Genomic DNA, 6,511 nt, shown 5'->3' on the forward strand with positions numbered 1-6,511 from the left:
TTATAATATGATATTAAAAGGGAAATTACTCCTACCAGTATTCTTAAGTAGCACCTACTTCTAGCCTCTGCTTCTTCCAAACAGGAGCTTTCTGACAGATCTGGGATTACAGGATGGATTTGCCTAGAATAACCTCTGATTTAATAAATCAGCAACAAGAATAATCAGCAGCAAGATTAGGACACATACTGTAGTTTGGACCAGGCTTTCCAAGACTTATCTAGTTCCAGTGCTGTCAAGAGATACATTTGGTTCCTTTGTCTAAAGATCTGGTTGCATATTTCTTGAGTTGGATCTTTGCCACTTTTGGCAAGGGAAGAGGGCAGGGACAGGCTGCAGCTTTATTTTCGCTGCCCAAATGCAGGGGCTGTACAAGGTCTGCCCAGCTTTTAGCAGAAGACAGATTTGCTTTCTTTGATCCCCAAAGGGCACAGAAGAGTTGCAATGTTCAGTGTTCAGCAATGTTCCTCAAATGCCCTAAAATCTCCATAAACTGCTCAGCCAGGCTGTAAGATTGTTTGTGCCCAACCTCTCATAAATTATGCTCTGGGGACCACTTTTGCCTTCTTTAAAGCCCTTTTATACTTCAAGGATGGCAAAGAGAAGCATTGTTATGACTGATTATCTGTCCTTTGTCGGTCTATACTGAGGTCCTTTGGACATAACCTGAAGAGCAGAGCACTGGGTTGCTCTGTATCTTCTGGAGTCTGCTAGGTGCAATTCCTGTACAGAAAGTAAGAAATTCAGCCACTGAGAAAGGGCAGTGTATTGGCAAATAGAACAGAGCAGAATTTTATAGAGTGTTTTTCATATTTTAGAAATGCTTTATACAGTAGTGATTAATAATGCTGTTTATTGCAATTGTTTAGGCAAATGTGACAGCACTAGGCTCTTAGCAACAGCTCAGCCATAGCATGGAGAAGCTGAACATATTTTTTTTTCCTGCAAGAAGGAGGCCAGACAAAATTAAGGGATACAAAGGAATAAGTGTCATAAATTTGCAAATTATCCAATTATGCCTTCTTGCATAAGTTTTGCCTTGGCATGTGCCACAGTCGGATTTTTCCTTTCATTCTTTCAGTACACAGCAAGACCCTATCAAGGGATCACTAGGTAAAGGTAACTTTTATCCTGGAGTCCAAAGTGGATTCTGCATTTTACGTACCAAAACACTAAATTCAAAAGACATGAGGAGTTAACGGTGGCTTTCCACCATCTGCTTTCCACCATCACACATGATGATCATATCATGATCACCTGGGGGTGGGGGTTGTACTAGGTTAGTGAAGAGAGTATGTGTCCCTGAGCATTTTGTTGCTGGACAAAACGAGTGTTATCTATACTGCTGCTAACTAGGTGACATTTCCATTCAGAGAACCCCCAGATGCAGCCTGAAGTGCCTGGAAGAGAGATTCACCAAATGAACTTCAGAGCAGACACTGGAGGACATCGTCATCCACTTGCAAATATTTCTGTCAACAGAAAGAAAAGCTGTATTTTTCAAATTGCATACCCTCTACAAATTACTCCCTCAACTGTAATTAGGAACATGCCCCAAAGTATAACTAAAATACACTGTAAAAAGCAGAATTTCACTCTGACATTTGACAGGGGCACTTTGTGAGAGGCTGATTAGGTTTCTTTGTACTTAAACTAAAAAATTAATCAGATCCACGCTGTCTAATACTGACTGACTGTAACAAATTAGCTGTTGGGACCTGAAGGTTTCCTATCATAAGCAGCTGAATTACACCATCATATGCTGCATCATTCCACATGAAAATTAACTGTGTGCCTCTTTTTGTGACATAGTGTAGATAATGTTATTTTAATTTCACTCTACCCTTAGCACTTCTACAGACAACACCTTTTAATTGCCACTAAAAACTGAGTATCACTGACTCAGGACAGATTGTGCATCTCTGCTCTGTTGTGAAACATGATGGCACTGCATGAATGCCTCTTAATGGCTGCGGTTCCCAAATATTCTTTTTAGGCCAGTTGCAGCATCCTGTAAAGTCAGTGGAAGCCCTTCCTTTGATTTCAGTGGGAGTTGGACAAGATCCTTAACTTAAAAATTACGAAAGCAGCTGGAATTTGAGACAAGCCCTCAGACTGAAATCTACAAGCGTCTGGGATAACTTACAACTATGGTATCTGAGGAAGGGTAACATGGGATTTTATTGCATAGTATTTCCCCTAGGAACTTACAGTGAATTATTGAAATAAGACATGGTTTTGAACAGCTTTACATTCAGCATTTCATATTCTGAACGTTTCCAGGTCTCAAATAAAAACATGTGACATTAAACAGACATGATGTCTTTTACCAAAGGGTCTTATGATGCTTTAGCAGTAGCAATTAAGCTTGCAAGGTATTTAAGTGGTGCTACAGATGGTCACTAAGGCACAAAGACATTTCCAAGGTCACTCAATAAATCAGTGACAGCAACAGAGCTAAACCCCAGGAGTCCCTCTTGCCCCACTGCTCAAAATGCTGCAGCTGAATGCAGGGCCAGCCGGTGCCTCTGCTCAGTGGTCTCACTATCCCACGCATTTCTTTTTTTTTCATTCTTGGAGATTTTTGTGAGTTTTGGGTGTTTGGTTATATGAAGCAGGCAAGCTAATCTGCTGATGTAAATTGGCTGGGTTTGATTGACTTCCATGCGCTGCATCATGTGCAAGAGCAGCATTTGCATTTAGCTTTGATACAGAACGATGTGAAGTATGACAGTTTGATGCAGTTGGCTGCAGTCATCCTCGGGCCCTGCAGGTCTAATTTAAAAGACATTGTCACTGACTTCGTTGGAGCTATGACAGTTGAAACCAGCTCAGGATCTGACCCAGAAATCTCATAAAACCTTTGAAAAATACAGAAGAAGCTAGAATTTCATACAACAGGAATGACTGATATATCAGAAATCATATTTGGGCACTTCATATATTCAACAGGCTGTTTAACAGTAGTTAAAGATTTGGTATGCAAATATAAAAAAAATGGATTGCTTCCTTTAGTCCAATGTAAATACACAAATAAACAGAAATTGAGACTCCCTGACTTCAAAGAAGCCAGGAGTAAATGACTATTTGGTACTACATGTTTCTTTTTGCACAGTGAAAGAGCTCTGAAATCATTCTCACAATGCCCTGCTCTGAGACAATTGTCGTTATCCATAATAAATGTTTTGTTTAGACCATTAGAGAACATTTGAAAGGGGAGAAACTGAGGCTGAGAGCTGACAACCTTGCCTCTGACCAAAAACAGGTCAGTAGCAGAGCAGGGTTTAGACTTTAGCATTCCTCAAATCCCCATCCCATATTCACTCCTCCAGAGCTCAGGCTCCTAATTTAGGAGGCATGCATTTAGTGACACACTGTCAAAACAAGTCATCATTTTTTCAGGGAGAGATAATGTGACTGGAATTTACGAGTACCAGAACCTTTGCCATGTTTGATCATCAGCATAAAACTCTGTCTGCCTCCTACTGCCAGATTTCCTCAAACTTGGAACTTTTCCACTAAGTGTAATTGCACAGACCAGTAAGTCACCGTTTCCTAGGTCAGCTCATCTGAGGCGCTGACTAAAGCCTCATCCACCTTCCACTTACAAAGAAGAAAGGGAATGTCTTTCTGAATTTATTGCAATCATTACTCAAACATACAAGTTTGCCTTTAAAATCAAACCAAAAACATTTAAATTGCTATTAAAAAGAGAAAGACCATGGAAAGATTATGGCCTTTCACATGCATTTAAAAGCTATAAAAATACCTTTTGTTTCTGACTCATGACCAGTATACAACATTTGGCCATATTCTGAAGGGCAAGAGAGATTGTCTGGATGGTAACCAAATGTTATCTCATTCTCTGACTATTTTAAAATATTCATTAAGGTGAACCTAAGCTTCTAAAATGGAATAATTATTTTAGCACTTTTATCATAATTTATAACATGACCATTGCATGCTAATGAGCAAGAAATAGTCTCATTGCTGTAAAATACCTGAGGAAATCTACAGTAACCTGGAACTGACTCATTTCAATGAAAACTTATAAGATGGACTGGAATGAACCAGAAGGCATGTGACAGTTATCTAAAAAAACATTCCCTTGTTGAAGATTTATATTCTATTAAAGTCATAGTTATGTTCTTAGCTCCTCATCCAGAGAAAAAAAAGGGTGAGTTCTTCCACTCCAAAGCCCCTTGACCTCATTATGATAGGAAATAGTTTCATGTTAGAAAAACCATAAACATCTTTTAACTAATTTGCTGCTAAGTACATCTGAGCTTCTAGCATCTATAGTTGTAAGGTAGTAGACTGCAGTTAAATCCAGGAGTACATGTAGGGTTAAAAATGAAGAGGTTGCTCACTAGAACAGGATTATCCTTATGCTTATTACCATTTTACTTGAAATGTATTGCCACATTTGTAGACATGGTATGTTTTCCCAGGACAGACATGTTTTCTGAAACCAAATGCCCCTTTTAATTCTCCCTTTTCATTCAGGTTGTTGATTCTAGATGCTGTGGGAAAGGAAATCTTGCAGTGATTTAAGCAAGCATCCAGCACCCATGTAAACATTTATCCTCCTACAAAGGCCAATGCTATGTTTTTTACAAACATTTCCATCTCTTTTATGTTCCTTAGTGCTCGGTTATTCAGTCCCATTTGATTTTTCCCATTTTCTCTCTTGCTGCAGTCACTTTTTTTTTTGTAGTCAGCAGTTTCGTTTGATTTGTAGGACAAATGCTCTTAGCATTTGAGGTACCATTCTTGGATTTAGATTTCACAAAATATATGATGAACTAGGCTTATTTTATTGTCTCTGGTACAGAATTTCAGCCAGTCTTAAGGAACATAATCTTCTGAAGCACCAGAGCTCCATGAATGAACTCTATGTGGAGACCTGATCTTCAAGAATTTTGGCTAAACAAGGAGTTAATTTATTTGAATAATTAAGGGAAGCTCTCTGGTTAAATCTCAAGAACTGAACTGAGAGGCTCAGCAAGGGTTCTGCATATGTTTAGGAATACATTAGTATGGGAGGAATGAAGGTTTGAAGACTAATTTTGTTATTTGTAAAAAATATGCCCTTCTGTAGGACAACCTTCCTTTTAAAAGTCGAGAAGGCTTTTGCTAGGTTCTCAAGTTAAACTGTTGATTTGTGTCTATTTGGTACATATCAATGGCTTTTCAAAATCAAGAAAAGTTGAGAAAAATCATGAACACAGAGAACTGATGAAAGTTTTTAAATAATAATTGGTCTATGTATGTCAGATTTACACTTGTTTTCTTACAGGTCAGTCAAACAAGGGAGTAATAAATGACAGCTAATCCATACATATAATGTGACCAACTGTGTGTTTGAAGAACCTCACTATGTACAACTTCATACTGGGGATTTTTCACTATGTCATGATAAATGTGATGCTTGTTTACCATCCCTGCTGCCTTTCACTCTATATTGACTTCACTCCACTGGAAGTAAATTTGCATCTGGCACATCAATAATAATGAATGGTCATTAAACCTTAATTATCATCTGAATCTTAATTATCATCTGTTTATAATAAACACTTTTGGACAAAGCAGTGCCTACAGACCAGGATGTGCCAATATTTCAAGTCTGAAGGCTTGGCTTGGATTAACAAGTGGTGATATCTACCGCTTTGGAAATTACTGTGACAAAGCAAGTGGCAAGCCATTTTCAAGTACGATTGGGTAGCAAGAGGAAGAAAGAGAAGAGAAGAGAAGAGAAGAGAAGAGAAGAGAAGAGAAGAGAAGAGAAGAGAAGAGAAGAGAAGAGAAGAGAAGAGAAGAGAAGAGAAAAGAAAAGAAAAGAAAAGAAAAGAAAAGAAAAGAAAAGAAAAGAAAAGAAAAGAAAAGAAAAGAAAAGAAAAGAAAAGAAAAGAAAAGAAAAGAAAAGAAAAGAAAAGAAAAGAAAAGAAAAGAAAAGAAAAGAAAAGAAAAGAAAAGAAAAGAAAAGAAAAACACTGGACAGGAGGTTGGTAGTTCAGTATTTAGTAAAGAGGGACGGACAAAGAGGAAGACACCATGATGTGGAGAAGAGGCATATTTAGAAGTGATTCATGAGTTCCTGGAGGTCTCTCCATCTATTGTTCAAAAGCTTAAAGAAAATTCTGGGCAACAAGGCAAGAAAATGCTTAGAAGTGTTTTATTGCTCTAGGCAAAAGTTATGAATGACTGGTTTGGGAATGGTGCTTGTTCCTAGTGAAGAAATAGCAGACAATGAGCACTTCCCAAAGATGTGTGTCAAAAAAGCCAATCAGTACAGAAGCAGACTCAGACAGAGAGGCTAGGCTTTATGTCCTCTGCTTGTCAATATCCATATTATGTCCAAGGTAGATGCTTACATCTAGTCAGATGAATCCCATCCAAGGTGCTCACTGCATGTGAGTCAAGTGTGTGAGGCCCAAGCACAGCAGTCAGTCAAGTGCCCAGAGGCAAGGAAAATGCTGCCAGGGCTGGAATAGTATAGATTGTCTATTTA

The 6,511-nt window shown here is 38.4% G+C and overlaps 1 long non-coding RNA gene across 1 annotated transcript in view; it reads left to right on the forward strand.

Annotated features, from left to right (window-relative positions):
- LOC148057677 (uncharacterized) overlaps positions 1 to 5,758 on the forward strand; it is a 38,514-nt gene extending 32,756 nt beyond the window's left edge. Inside the window, exon 4 of the long non-coding RNA XR_015709191.1 lies at positions 5,300 to 5,758. This is a non-coding gene — a long non-coding RNA (uncharacterized LOC148057677). The remainder of the gene's footprint in view (positions 1 to 5,299) is intronic.
- The last annotated feature ends 753 nt before the right edge of the window (positions 5,759 to 6,511 follow it).

The sequence above is a fragment of the Nipponia nippon genome, unplaced genomic scaffold (genome assembly GCF_047370975.1).
Source record: "Nipponia nippon isolate SJK-2023a ecotype South Korea unplaced genomic scaffold, ASM4737097v1 scaffold_1, whole genome shotgun sequence".
In the NCBI taxonomy this organism is placed as follows: Eukaryota; Metazoa; Chordata; class Aves; order Pelecaniformes; family Threskiornithidae; genus Nipponia; species Nipponia nippon.